This window comes from Odocoileus virginianus, chromosome 5 (assembly GCF_023699985.2).
Source record: "Odocoileus virginianus isolate 20LAN1187 ecotype Illinois chromosome 5, Ovbor_1.2, whole genome shotgun sequence".
Lineage (NCBI taxonomy): Eukaryota > Metazoa > Chordata > Mammalia > Artiodactyla > Cervidae > Odocoileus > Odocoileus virginianus.
This window is the reverse complement of record NC_069678.1, coordinates 4,224,807-4,240,591: the sequence shown is the minus strand read 5'-3', so window position 1 is coordinate 4,240,591 and position 15,785 is coordinate 4,224,807. Positions and strand designations below refer to the sequence as shown.

Below are 15,785 nucleotides of genomic sequence, written 5' to 3'. Positions count from 1 at the left end.
CTAGACAGTAGGGCCATTTTGTTTATCTATTTTATATATAGTAGTTTGTATCTGCTAATCCCAAACTTCTAATTTATCCCTTCCTCACCCACTTTCCCCTTTGGTAATGTTAAGTTTGTTTTCCATGTCTGTGAGTCTGTTTCTGTTTCATATATAAGTTCATTTTATCATATTTTAGATTCCACATATAAGTGATACCATATCTTTCTCTTTCTGACTTACTTCATTTGGTATGGTAATCTTTAGGTCCATCCGTGTTGCTGCAAATGGCGTTATTTCACTCTGTATTTTATGGTTTAGTAATCCTCCACTATGTAAATATACCACATCTTTTCTATCCATTCATCTTTTGATGGACAGTTTAGGTTGTTTCCATGTTTGGCTACTGTAAACAGTGTTATTGTGAACATAGGGGTGCGTGTATCTTTTCAAGTTAGAGTTTTAGGAACTCTAGGAACTCTAGAGTTTTAGGAACATGCCTTGGGGTGGGATTGCTGAATCATATGGCAGCTCTAATTTTAGTTTTTTAAGGAACCTCCATACTGTTCTTCATAATGGCTGCATCAGTTTACATACCCACAGGGTAGGAAGTTTCCCTTTTCCCTCTTTCCAACATTTGTTATTTGTAGATTTTTAAATGATGGCCATTCTGACCAGTGTGAGGTGGTACATCATTGTAGTTTTGATTTGCATTTCTCTAATAATTAGTGCTGTTAAGCGTTTTTTATATGTCTGTTGGCATCTGTATGTCTTTTGGAGAAATGTCTGTTTAGGTCATCAATCCATTTTTTGATTGGGTTGTTAGATTCTGAGTTATATAAGCTGTTTGTATATTTTGAAATTGAAGCCCTTGTCCATTGCATCATACGCAAATATTTTCTTCTAGTCAGTAGGTTGTCTTTTTGTTTTGTTGAAGGTTTCCTTTGCTCTGCAAAAGTTTGTTAGTTTGATTGAGTCCTATTTATTTTTGCTTTTATTTCTATTGCCTTGGGAGACTGACTTAAGAAAACTTTGTCAGAAAACTTTTTGACAATTTATGTCAGAAAATGCTTTGCCTGTGTCCTTTTATAGGAGTTTTATGGTGTTATGTGTTATGTTTAAGTCTTTAAGCCATTTTGAGTTTGTATGGTGTGAACGTGACTTCATTGATTTACATGCAGTTATACATCTTTTCCAGTATCGCTTCCTGAAGAGACTGTCTTCTCTGTTGTATTTTCTTGTCTCCTTTGTTGAAAATTAATTGACCAGAGCTGAGTGGGTTTATTTCTGGGCTTTCTATTCTGTTCCATTGATCCATATGTCTGTTTTTTTGTGTGCCAATACTGTGCTTTTTTCCCACCTTTTTGGCCATGCCACCTGGCATGTGGGACCTTAGTTTCCCAACCAGGGTTTGAACCCTGCCACGGCAGTAAAACCACTGAGTCCTAACCACTGGACTGCCAGGAAATTTCTAATACCACACTGTTTTGATTGCTATCGTTTTGTAGTATTGTCAGAAGTCTAGGAGACTTATGCCTCCAGCTTTATTCTTTTTCCTCAGGATTGCCTTGGCAATTCTGGGTCTTTTATGGTTCCATGTAGATTTTAGGATTATTTGTTCTAGTTCCATGAAAAAGTCATGGATAATTTGATAGGGATGTTATTAAATCTGTATATTGTTTTTAACAGTACTAATTCTTCAAATCCAAAAGCATGGGATAGTTTTCCATTTTTTAAAATCATCTTCAGTTTCCTTTATCAGTGTTTTATAGTTCTCAGCATATAAATCTTCCTCCAGTTTGGTCAGGCCTTTTCCTAAGTGTATATGTATGTGTAAATGTATATATATGCAATTTTGAAAGATACTGATTTTTACTTTTCCTTTCTGATATTTCATTGTTAGTATAAAGAAACTGATTTCTATATACTAATGTTGCATCCTGTTCCCTTGCTGAGTTTATTAGTGCTAGTAGTTTTATTGTTGAGTCTTTAAGATTTTCTGTATATAGTATCATCTCATCTGTATATAATGACAGTTTTACCTGTTCTCTTCCAATTTGGATACTTTTCTTTCTTTTTATTGTCTGATTGCTATGACTAGGACTTCTGATACTAGAAGTGGGCATCTTTGTTTTATCCTGGGTTTTAGCAGGAAGGCTTTCAGCTTTTCACTATTGAATATTATGTTAACTGTAGATTTGTCATAGAAGAAAGTGTTAGTCGCTTAGTCATGTCTGACTCTTTGTGACCCCATGGTCTGTCCATGGAATTCTCCAGACAAGAATACTGGAGTGGGTTGGCATTTCCATCTCCAGGGGATCTTCCCGACCCAGGGATCAAACCCAGGTCTCCTGCAATGCAAGCAGATTCTTTACCATCTGAGCTACCAGGGAAGTCCAGATTTGTCATAAATACGTTGAGACTGTATTTCAACATAATAAATGCCATTTAGATTTGTCATAAATAGCATTTATTGTGTTGAGATACATTCTCTTTATTCTCACTTTGGTAAGAGTTTTTATTCCTAAATGGATGTTGAATTTAACAAATGCTTTTTCTGCATCTATTGAGATGACCATGTGATTTTTGTCTTTTCTTTTATCGATGTGGTATATCACATTGTTTGATTTGTGTATTTTGAACCATCCTCGTGACCCTGGGTTGAATCCAGTATGTTCGTGGTGTAAGATTTTTTTTATGTCTTATTGAATTTGGTTTGCTAATATTTTGTTGAGAATTTTTCATCCGAATTCATCAAAGATACTGTCCTGTAGTTTTCTTTTTTGGTGTTGTCTTTTTCAGGTTTTGATATCAGGGTGATGATGGTGGCACATAGAATGACTTTGGGAGTGTTTCCTCCTCTTCAGTCAAGAAGTAGAGAAGGATCAGTATAAGTTCTTCTTTGTATGTTTGGTAGAATTCCCCACTGAAGCCATTTAGAATATAGTATGTATCTTGAATAAATGATGTCCATGGCAAGGTGACAAATTCTGTAAAAGGACATATAAACAATGTAAGTCAATATTGAGAGATAAGATGTAAAAGTAGGATGAATAATGTCTGAAAGTGAGGATACAGTGTTTAATAAAGGCCCTTTATTAAAAATAATTTTTAAAAACTTGCAAATTATTCACTTTGGCCTTCTCTAGAAAATACTTATCCTTACACATGTATCTAAGTTATTTTGCATGCCCTTACATTGAATTTTTCCTTCTTTAGGAAAAAAGAAAATAATAGAGAGTATGTGATGAATATTTTCACATATTTAGCATTTATTCTTTACATCAGACCTGTAAGTTAGGTATTACTAACCTTATTTTTACCAATATAGATATTTTAAAATTTAGATCATGACAGTGTTGGAAAGTTGGTATCACAGAAGCTAAACATCTATATGAAATCTATAGTACATGGTAAACATTAATTTAATTAATTAACTGGGCAAATGTTATGTTTACTATTGTTTGAAAGTTATGAAAAGTATTTTACATTATGGTATAAGCTGACTATATATTCTTGGCTAGGTAAGTCACTTTGCTATTTTATTTTTCATATTCTGTGCATATTCTGTCAGAAAAGTTTATTTAGATTACCACTAAATTTTTGCTGGAGTTTTTTCCTTTTAGAACACAGTTAAAATGAAGCATGGATGGAGATTTATATATAGATTGGCTTTTAGGATTTATTATAAAGGAGAAATCTCCTTTAAAGACATTCATTCCAATATCTATCTTGGAATTTTATATAGTCCAGAACAAAGACATCATTATATATTTAAAAGGGCATTGGGCTCAGTGTTAAGAGATAGGGGCTTTAGTTTCAGTGTTGTCCTTACTTATTGGATGTATTTCTTTAAGCTGTTTAACTTCTTTGTGCCTTGTTTATGAAATGAAGGAATTGATTGAACCTTCAAAGATTCCTTCCAGCTCATGCATATGAAATACCAGTAATTTTATGAAGTGGGGACTGAAGAATGTATAGTAATTTAGTTCAAGGCATGACAAATACTTTGAAAATACAGTGCATTCTAAGTAGGAATTAGTGTCATTTCTATATATAAAAATTAAGGTTTGAAAAATAATTTTATAAATGACTAATTCATTTATAGATATTATGGTTATTTGTATAACGAAATGTGTGCCAGTTTAGAGAGTAAATGACTGAAATGGTGTTTTTATGCATTATTTCTCATAAGTTTAAAAGTATAACTTACTGAACACTTTTTTTATACCAGCCTGAAGGTAATAGGTATGTTTACAAAAGTATTTCCGGGTGTCATTTTTGAGCTCAGTTAACAGTTGCATATAAAGTTTTATATAACAGCTTAATTTGTTATATAAAACTTTAGAATAGATTCTTTGGAAAACAAGAGCTCTTGAATAATTCAGGCCTCAGACCCTGTAGGGCTCTTATTACCGCAGTGCAGAATTTTCTTTGAGATAATCATTTCCTAACCTTAATATGGAAAGATGCCATTGAAAGTGTCTGTTCTTTTGTCTTCCATATCAATAAGAACTTTAGAGATAAGTTATATAGTTTTAAAAAAGAAAGGATATGATGTAATCTGGAGACTGCTAAGAACAACAAGTATCTCGTTTTTCTTCTTACTTTTTGACATTTACATATTTATGATATCAACCTCTATTACTTGTGCAGATAGATCTCTTGACCTCTCCATAGTGATAACACATTTATTTATTCAGCAAGTGGTTTTTTTGAGTATTTATGTTGCGCCAAGCATTATACTAAGTATTGGGGTTATTGGAGAATATTATAGAAGATAAATTTTTAGTTGGACACTACTGAAAATGTTCAACCTGAGATTCAAATCTCAACATTGTCTTTAAGCATAAATTATCATCTCTGGAGTCAGATTCTAGGGATCTTAGGATACTTTTTCACCTAGGGGAGGCTCAGGTATGCAGTTAGGTCATTAGTATTTTTTGAGAGTTCACATAAGTTGTCTTTCTTCCTTTCTTTTTTCTCCTAATAAACATTTGTATCATTAATTTATGCATTTCTGGCACATGGACTGGGTTATCTGGAAGTGAGGTGCAGTGTTCTGAAGCTATTTTCAATAAGGAACCAGACCCTGGCATCTAAAAAAGTATGCAAGTCATTGTGCTAAATTGGCATCTCACACAATTATATGTCTTCAGGTATCTAAAACTATTTATATATAGCTGTGTAGAGTTATGGTCATAAGTTTATTCAAAAAGTTTATGTACATGACTTCTTCCATTACTTTGCAGTAAGGTGGCATCTGATATAAACTTTATATCTTTTTGGTGTGTATAATAAATATGTAATTTTTCTATTAATTTATGATACTGTTAATCAACATTTACCTTTTCATGACCTAGGTTTTTTTTCCTCTACTTAAAAAGATTGTTTATATCTAGGGGCAGTGTATATTGAGCAGTTGGCTCCACTTGCACTTACACTGTTGGTGCAGGTGTAAAATAATAGAATTTTTATAATGAACAATTTAGTAATCAATTAATTTAATAAATACCAACCAGTTTAAAGTACATATTCTTTGATTTAGAAATTCTTCTAAGAACTTATCCTAGTAAATCTTTATTACATCAGTGCACAAAGAAATGTTTAAGAATGTCCCTGGAAGCTGTAGCATGACATTTGGTGAATGATCCAAATGTCTGTCCTCAGGGAATTGGTTAAATAAAAAGTCATATATCCCAAGATTTCCCTGGTGGTCCGGTGGCTGGGACTCTGTGCTCCCAATGTGGGGGGGTCCAGGGTTTGATCCCTGGTCAGGGAACTATAATAGATCCCACATGCTGCAATTAAGAGTTCACATGCTACAACTAAAAAATCCTGAGTGCTGCAACTAAGATCCGGCAACCCCAATAAGTAAATAAACACATAACTAAAAAAAAAAAAATTTAATATAATAAAAGATAATATATCCCAGAGTATACAGAGTTCTTTTTTTCTTTAAACCCCCATGGATCGTTCTGATTACTCCCAAAAGTAGCCACCATTTGAAGTCTTATAGTATGTTTTGATATCAGGTATAAGTCCTCTCATTCTTTTTTGTTTGTTTGTTAGAGCATACATAAAAGTAGCATACATAAAAGTCTTTTAACAGCTAACATTGTCACTATACACTATTTCAGATCTTAACATTTTTCTGTTTTAGCTGAAGATTACCCTTCTTGAGATAAACCTCTATTCTGAGTTTGATAGTCTTTTTCAATACATGGTTTTATACTTATGCTCCATATATATTGATATGTTATATATACAAACAGTTGTAAAATATATAATTATATTCTGCATGCTCTTAAACATTGTATGTCTCATTCAGCAAGTTCTTTTAATTCAACATTTTAAAAATGATTTATTCATATTATCATATCAGATATATTATCATATCAGGCTCTGGTTCAGTTATTCACTTAGATATTCTATTGTATGATTAAACCTCAGATTATTTATATATGCCCCTTTTGATAGATTTTTTTAATGTTAATTCCATATTGTTACTGCAGAAGCATTCTTGTACTTGTGTACTTGGGCTCATGTGTTTTTTCCTCCAAGGTAAAAGCTTACTAATACAGTTATTCAGTTGTAAATTATATGCATCATTGACTGCATGTTTTGCTGCTAAGTTAGTCTCTAAAGTGGTTGTACCAATTTACCTCCTACTTGGATCTTTGTAAACCATGGCATTGTTAAATTTTAGAAATCTTTAGCAATTTGATACAAATTTTAGTTTTTTCTTGATTACAAGTAAGATGGAATTTTTCTTAAGCATACTTATTGGTTACTTGAGTTTCCTAGTCTTTGAGTTGCTTGTTAACTTTTTTTTTGTTTTTGGCCAATTTTTCTTTGAGATTGTTCTTTTTCTTACTCATTTGTAGGAATTATTTATATATTCTAGATGAATTCTTCATTACTTATATGCATTAAAGATAAATTCTTGCAGTGGATGTCTGATTTTCATGCTTTGTTTATTTTTATACTCCAGTTTTATAGAAGTTTTAAATTTTAATGCAATTGAGAATATTTTCCTTTATGATATTTTGCTTTTTGGATTTTTATGTAGTTGGTGTTGCTCAGTTGCTCAGTCATGTCCACCTCTTTGTGACCCCATGGACTGCAGCACGCCAGGCTTCCCTGTCCTTCATCATCTCCCAGAGCTTGCTCGAACTCATGTCCATTGAGTCAATGGTGCCATCCAATCATCTCACTGATAATAATTTTTCATATTTCTCTATGTCCTTCTGTATATTTGTTTAAATAGCATTGCATATTTAAATAATAGAAACCAACCTGGCTGCATAGCAGGAGGTAAGGAGCTGGCGAGCAAGTGAAGCTTCATCTCCCTATAGCTTTTTGCATTACCACCTGAACCATCCTTCCCCCTCACCCCTGCACCGCCCCAGTCCATGGAAAAATTGTCTTCCATGGAACTGGTCTCTGGTGCCAAAACGATTGGGGGCTGCATTTAAGAGGCTGTCTTTGCTCCATTGTGTATTCTTGCCTCTTTTGTCAAAGATAAGGTGCCCATAGGTATGTGGGTTTATCTCTGGGCTTTATATCTTACTCCTTTGGTCTATATTTCTGTTTTTGTGTCAAAATACAATATTGTCTTGATGACTGTAGCTTTGTAGCATACCCTGAAGTCAGGAAGGCTAATTCTTCTAGCTCTGTTTTTCATTCTCAAGATTGCTTTGGGTATTAGGAGTCTTCTGTGTTTCCATCAGGAATGCTATTTTCTTTTCTTTTCTTTTTTTTTTTTTTTTTTTTTAGGAATGCTATTTTCAATTAGGAATTCTTTAGCCTATATTCAGTTAAGCTTGCTTTGTCCTCTGGTTGCAAAACAGACTTTATTCACGGTTGAACTTTTGTCTTCTCTGGCTTTCTTACCATGCCCAGTCTATTCTACACTACTGCACCTTCTCCACTCTGTACACTATACTCTAGTTGCCATACCAACTCATTTCCTAACTGTTACATTGTGTTGCTTCTTCTTTGTACACTATCGCTTCTATCTAGCATGCCCTTATTTTCTTGATCTGCCTGGCAAATTTGCTTTTTTCCCCTTTAAATTTCTATTTGAAGAGTATGCCTTTCTAATGCTACTTTCCTATGTAGATCTATTTTCAAGTCATGCTCATGTTGTTGTTCAGTCGCTCAGTCATGTCTGACTCTTTGTGACACCATGGACTGCAGCACGCCAGGCTCCTCTGTCCTCTACTATCTCCTGGAGTTTGCGCAAATTCATGTCCATCGAGTCAGTGATGCTATCTGACCATCTCATCCTCTGCTGCTCCCTTCTCCTTTTACTTTAATCTTTCCCAGCATCAGAGTCTTTTCCAGTGAGTTGGCTCTTTGCATCAGGTGGCCAAAGTATTGGAGCTTCATCAATAGCCCTTCCAATGAACATTCAGGATTGATTTCCTTCAGGATTGACTGATTTGATCTCCTTACAATCCAGGGAACTCTCAAGAGTCTTCCCCAGCACCACAATTTGAAAGCATCAATTCTTTGGCACTCAGCCTTCTTTATGATCCAACTCTCACATCTGTGCATGACTACTGGACCATAGTTCTGACTATATGGACCTTTATTGGCAAAGGGATGTCTCTGTTTTTAATACACTGTCTATGTTTGTCATAGCTTTTCTTCCATGGAGCAAGCATCTTTTAACTTGATGGCTGCAGCCTCTGTCCACAGTGATTTTGGAGTTCAAGACGTTAAAATCTGTTGCTGCTTTCACTTTTTACCCTTCTATTTGCCATGAAGTGATGGAACTGGATGACATGATCTTCGTGTTTTGAATGTTGAGTTTTAAGCCAGCTTTTTCACTCTCCTTTTCACCCTTCTCAAGAAGCTCTTTAGTTCTTCACACCTTAGGTTGTTGATTTTTCTCCTGGCAATCTTGATTCCTACTTGTGATTCATCCAGCCTGGCATTTTGCATAATGTACTCTGCATATAACTTAAATAAGCAGGGTGACAGTATACAGCCTTGTCCTAACTCCTTTCTCAAATTTGAACCAGTCAGTTGTTCCATGTCTGGTTTTAGCTGTTGCTTCTTGACCCACATACAGGTTTCTCAGATGATAGATAAGGTGATCTGGTATTCCCATCTCTTGAAGAATTTTCCAGTTTGTTATGATCCACACAGTCTAAGACTTTAGGGTAGTCAATGAAGCAGATGTAGATGTTTTTCTGGAATCCCCTTGCTTTCTCCATGATCCAATAAATATTGGCACTTTGATCTCTTGTTTCTCTGCCTCTTCTAAGCCCGGCTTGTACACCTGGAAGTTCTTAGTTCATGTACTGCTGAAGCCTTGCTTGAAAGATTTTGAGCATAACCTTGTTGGCATGTAAAATGAGCAGATTTGTACAGTAGTTTGAAATGTGTGCTTATTAGCAAATGCCTGTGCTTTTCTGTGACCGTCTTACCTCTTTTATCTAACATATGGTTCCCTGGTACCCCACCTAGAGTTATTTAGTTCCTCTGTTGTGATGTACCTGTTTTGTGCTTATTTTGTTAATGTATTTATTAGATTGTGAACTCCTGTGGGCAAATAATTTGTCTTCTTTTTCTTATATTCCCTGCACCTCGCTCAATGTGCCTCACATTTGGTAAATATTTGTTGATTATCAGTGAGTTAAGCTGAAGTTAATTCAATGACCAATAACTGTTTAACCTGTGGGTTGTGGTTCAGATGCTCTGTTGTGTCCGACTCTTTGTGACCCCATGGACTGTAGCCAGCCAGACTCCTCTATCCATGAGATTTTCCTGGCAAGAATACTGGAGTGCATTGCCATTTCTTCCTCCAGATCTTCCTGATCGAAGGATCAAACTCTTGTCTCTTATGTATCCTACATTGGGAAGCGGATTCTTTACCACCAGCACTTGCTTGGAAGCCCATTTAACCTGTAATTACCATTAATTTAAACTAAAATCCCCTAAAACCCAAGTTATATTGATCTAGAGCAGCTCTCTGTAAATAAAACCTTTTAATACCCACAGAAATAACCTGTATCTAACTAAAATTAAGGTAAAGACAGTGAGTTTGGGTTGATGATTCATGAACTGCTGTATTAAAATGATAACACTAAAGAAGCTGGTATTTTGTGGGAGCCACATGATAAAGTAATTGATTCGGTATAGAAACTTGAAGGTCAATAAGTTTCATCATGCTTTGCTTTGAATTGCTTTCATCCTCTTTCAGGTGGCTAACAGTTACTCATATTGAGAAACAGTTGGACTTTTACATTAATATGTTTTCTTAAGAATGGGATTCATTCTTACAGAATTTTGAGCCCAAATGTGAGCGAATTTGTCTTATTTGGTTCTTACCTATAAATCAGTATACCAGAAGAATACATGGTTTAGCTTAAAAGAGTAACATTCAGAAAGTTCTTTGTCATTTATATGACAGTGTTATTCTGTTCAAATAGAATATATTAATTTGCTGTTGTAGATCATCTTAGATTGTATTTGTGAACAACTCTCTTAAAAATAGTCAGTACTTCTTGGTTACTTTGAGTTTAAAGAGTTCTTCATGATGTTGAAGGAGTGGCATTTCTCTTTGGAAGGTCTTAATTCCTTTAGGCACTTGCCACTGACCTCTGTAGAATACTGTTAATTTCGGTATTTTTTGTACTAGTTTCTGACCCTCGTATGGTTGTTTCCTAGAACCATTTTTAGCCTGTACTTGTACATAAGTAGTTATTTGTATAACTGCTTCAACTGGTTTTGTTGTGCTTGCCTGGATCCTCTGAAATATTTTTGAATATTACTAAAATACATGGTGTTTGAAAATGTTGCTTAGTACCTAACTTTGTTACTAAAAACAAGGGCCACTCTATATTTTGTCTTTTACCTTTTAAAAGATTGAATTACATAGTTGATTTACTCAGCAATTTTAAAAAATTGGTTCATAAGGGCTTTGGTGAGTTTTCTTAAAAATTGAAGATTAGTTAGGGTCAGTTTAGTAAAATTCCCTTATAAATGGTTTGAGAGTAGTTTTATGCCAAAGTTTTAAGGGCTCTCATGTTTCTTAAATGTTAGTCAGAAGAACAGAACCTGGAAATCTTAGCAGTGAAATAATGGATATAAATGAAAGCTGATGTAAATAATGCTACTATTAGTATTAGGAAAGAATGTATCAGCAGAAGTTTAAATGCTTGTAGTCTAGAAAGATGAGATCCAATGAATAGTAAGAGAAGGAAATTACTGAGTACCTTCTGTCTGTTGGGTTTTTGTCCTTCCTTGTTGCACTTTTATTTATAATAACTTGTAGATTCTTTGAATTTTATATAGACATTTTGGGGGAAGTTTAATTTTCTCTTATATTTTAATCTTATTTTCATCTTATTTTACTTTGCTGGCTGGCGTGCCTGTGCTCAATCACTCAGTCGTGTCTGACCCTTTGTGACCCCGTAGACTGCAGCCCGCCAGGCTCCTCTGTCCATGGGAATTCTCTAGACAAAAATGCTGGAGTGGGTTGCCATGCCCTCCTCCAGGGGATCTTCTCAACTCAGGGATTGAACCCAGGTCTCCTGCGTTGCAGGCGAATTCTTTACTGTCTGAGCCACCAGGGGAGCCCAAAGCTAGAAAAAGAAGGTGAAGTCGCTCAGTCGTGTCTGACTCTGTGACCCCGTGGACTGTAGCCCACCAGGCTCCTCCATCCATGGGATTCTTCAGGCAAGAATCCTAGAGTGGGTTACGATTTCCTTCTCCAGGGGATCTTCCTGACCCAGGGGTCGAACTCGGGTCTCCTGCATTGCAGGCAGATGCTTTACCCTCTGAGCCACCAAGAAAGCTAGAGGTGTAATCAATAGAAGTGTGATAGTGAGCATCCTTATTTGTTTCTCTCATTTTGAAGGGAATGCTTCTTAAGTTTCACTGTGAAGAATGATATTTGTTGGAGACATTGGGAAATATCTTTTATGAAATTGAAGTTCTCTTTTCTTCCTTTGCTGTGAAGTTTTGAGGATGAGTGTTTAATTTTGTCAGTTTTCTATTTCTACTTTATACAAGTTGTCTTTAATAGTAAATTACATGGATAGAATTATTTGATATTAAACTATTCTCACTTTTTGGGTAAGTCCAATTGGTTATGATGAATTTTTTTTTTCTATTTTTAAAATTTAAAAAGTTTTCAATTTATTTATTTTAGTTTTGGCTGTACTGAGTCTTTGTTGATTTGCATGGGCTTTCTCTAGTTGCAACAAATGGGGGCTTCTCTTTGTTGCCATGCATGGGACTTCTTATTGTGGTGGCTTCTCGTTGTGGAGCACAGGCTCTGAGTGCATGGGCTTCAGTAGTTGTAGCATATGAGCTTAGTAGTTGTGGCTTGAGAGCCCTAGAGTGCATGGGCTTCAGTAGTTGTGGCATACAGGCTTAGTAGCTCCGTGGCATGTGGAATCTTCCTGAATGTGGGATTGAACCTGTTTCCCCTACATTAGCACGTGGATTCTTTTATCCACTATGCCAGCTATTTTTCAAAATGTTGCTGACTTTGCTAATATTAAAAACACTCCATGTTCATGAATGAGCTTAGCCTCTGATTGTCTTTTTTCCATGGTAATCCTTCAGTTCTGTTTTGGACATGTTAAATCAGAGGTATTTGGCAAGTGTCTTATATAATGTTAGAAATTTGGATCTGGAGTACTTAGTAATGTGTAAAAGGCTGATCGTATATGTTGCTGTTTAGTTGCTAAGTCATGTCCCACTCTTTTGTGACCCCATGGACTGTAGCCCACCAGTAGTCCTCTGTCCTTGGAATTTTCTGGGCAAGAATACTGGCGTGGGTTGCCATTTCCTTCTCCAGAGGTCAAACCTGCATCTCCTGCATTGTTAGGCGGATTCCTTACCACTGAGCCACCAGGGAAGCCCCGACCATATATATTTTGATATAGTAGTTGAAGAAATACAGATGAATAATGTTCAATAGGAAGAGTATATAGAGTAAGAACAGAAGTGAAAATGGAATACAACATTTTGGGGGTGCATTGATAGTGGTAAAGCCATGGATAAAGAAGGAGTTTAAAGGAAGGAAAAACTTAGCTATCAGTTTTTAACTTTGGTGGCTAGAAGGATGATGTGAGATTAGGGAAATTAGAAATAGTAAGTGTAGTGCTCTTTGAAAAAGTGTAGTGGCAAAAGGAAGGAGGTGGGGACACCAATGAAGGTAGAGGTGGAGGCAGTTATGAGGGAAGTTTTTATTTAATTTTTTAAGGTGGATAAGGCTTAATGTTTGTAGGTAAAAAGTAAAACTCTAGTAAAGAGGGATGGAATGAATATAAAAGGAAAAGTGTAGCCACTAAATCTTTGCTGAACAAGATTTCAATGTAATTTTATCTGTTCTTCTGTAATCTAGGATTGTATTTGTCCTTCATAATGTTTCCAAACATGATTTATTTAAACACTCTAATTGAAGAAGCAAGCCAATTATTTGGTTTTAGTGAGTTTTGTGAATCACACAACTTGGGTAGTTAGTTTATTTATGGCAAGTCAGCCCTCAGATACTAATGAGTATCTCAGGGAAAGAGAACATCTAGGACAGAGAGTGGCTCAACAAAGATTAGGTCATTTACCAGACATAAAAATCATAAAATAACAGTGGCTTAAGCAAGACAGAAGTCTGTTTCTGATCCATAGGATAGTTTCAATAAGGGAGGCTGAAAAATAGAATTTTTATTTTGTAAGAGAGTATGCTTAGCTATGGGACTTCCCTGTACCTCAGACAGTAAAGAATCTGCCTGCAATGCAAGAGACCTGGGTTTGATCCCTAGTTCGGGAAGATCCTGTGGAGGGGGGAAATGGCAGCACACTCTAGTATTCTTGCCTGGGGAATCCCATGGACAGAGGAGCTTGGCAGGCTATAGTCCATGGGGTTGGACACCACTGAGTGACTAACACTACTACTGTGTTTAGCTATGGGCTGCACTCCATGGGGTTGCAAAGAGTCAGACAAGACTTGGCAATTGAAAAATAACAACAGCAAATGCCTGGCTAAAAATTGGCAGCTCTAGGACTTAGGAGGAAGGGACCAAAATACTTGAGAGATAAGTATCAGTGTCTACATAACAAGAGACAATCTCTAAAATTCATATTTTGTGTGAAATGCAGTATTTCTGTATTTAAGAAGTTAAAATGCATGTGTTTGTACTTAGGCTCACTGCTTACAAGCTCTGTAACCCTGAACAGTTCAGTTTAGTTTGGTCGCTCAGTTGTGTCTGATTCTTTGCGACCCCATGAACTGCAGCACGCCAGGCCTCCCTGTCCATCACCAACTCCTGCAGTTTATCCAAACTCATGTCCATTGAGCTGGTGATGCCATCCAACCATCTCATCCTCTGTCATCCCCTTCTCCTCCTGCCCTCAATCTTTCCCAGCATCAGGGTCTTTTCAAATGAATCAGCTCTTTGTATCAGGTGGCCAAAGTATTGGAGTTTCAGCGTCAACATCAATCCTTCCAATGAACACCCAGGACTGATCTCCTTTAGGATGGACTGGTTGGATCTCCTTGCAGTCCAAGGGACTCTCAAGAGTCTTCTGCAACACCACAGTTCAAAAGCATCAATTCTTCTGCACTCAGCTTTCTTTATAGTCCAACTCTCACATCCATACATGACCCTGAACAGTTTCCTTTTTATCTTTGTGCCTTAGTGTTTTCCTAATAAGATGGAGAACTGTATTAAGTATAGGATGCCTCATAAATTGGTATGAGGACTAAATAAGGTAATCTTGTATTTGACTAAGTGCCTGGTATATCTAAGCCAACGACAATTATTAGTTTTGTTGTCGTTTGCCTTTGATTTTCAAGGACAAGAGTGTCTGGAAGGAAAAAATAAAAACAAAATGAGACAACAACTTACAAAAAATGCAAACCTGTTATTAATTTATGGGATATTAAAAAGTGATTCAACTCTTACACATAGGATATAATTGAAAAAGTAATTTCCTTTTTTTTTGGAAAAAGTAATTTCAAATCTCATGTGAACTTGCAGATATAAGATTAGATATTTTTTGGAAATCTTGGAAGGTACCCATAGTTAGCCATTCTGCAAAGTTTGGGGGCACAGTCCTGCACGAGACCACCCTTACTTCTGACACCACCTGAAGTTTCAGGGGACTCCAAAGCCATCCTCAGGTTTGATAATTTGCTAGGACTCCCAAAACTCACTAAAAGTTACCGACTCATGAAAGGATTACAGATTATAGTGAAGAGATGGAGTTTAAAATCAGCCAAGGGAAAGAAGCACATAGCATATATTCCAGGAAGGTTCCAGATATAGAGCTTCTAGTATCTTCTTCTTACAAAGTCAGGACATTACTCTCCTGGTATATCAAGTTGTGACAGTGTGTATTGTCACCCAGGTAAGCTCATGTGAGCTTTGAGGAATGAGTAACTGATTGCCTTCATGAATAAGCAACTTACTCTCCATGTTGACTGATACTTTATGACCTGGAACCTCACCCTAAGTTGTTTTGTTGGATTTTTTTTTTTTTTTTTTTTTTTTTTTTAGTATGGCCAGCCCCCACCCTGGAACTGTTGAATGTGGCCAACCCCACCCTAAAAGCTGGTGTGGCCAGCACCCACCATAAATAAACAAGGACACATCTATAAAGTAGACAGATTACCTCCCATAAGGTGACAACAAGGCCAGACATGTCTTTGGACAATGCAAAATTCTTTACTACACGGAAAGATACAAGGCACTGATGAAAAGCAGGAGACAAATGGAAGTTCACCATGATTATCTGTTGAAGATATCAAAGTTACAAAAAAAAATCTTAAAAAGATTTAA

General features: G+C 36.0%; 1 protein-coding gene across 2 annotated transcripts in view; it reads left to right on the top strand.

The window, feature by feature from the left end:
- Positions 1-15,785, top strand: part of MAN1A2 (mannosidase alpha class 1A member 2) — a 153,145-nt gene that overhangs the window by 9,891 nt on the left and 127,469 nt on the right. The window lies entirely within an intron of this gene.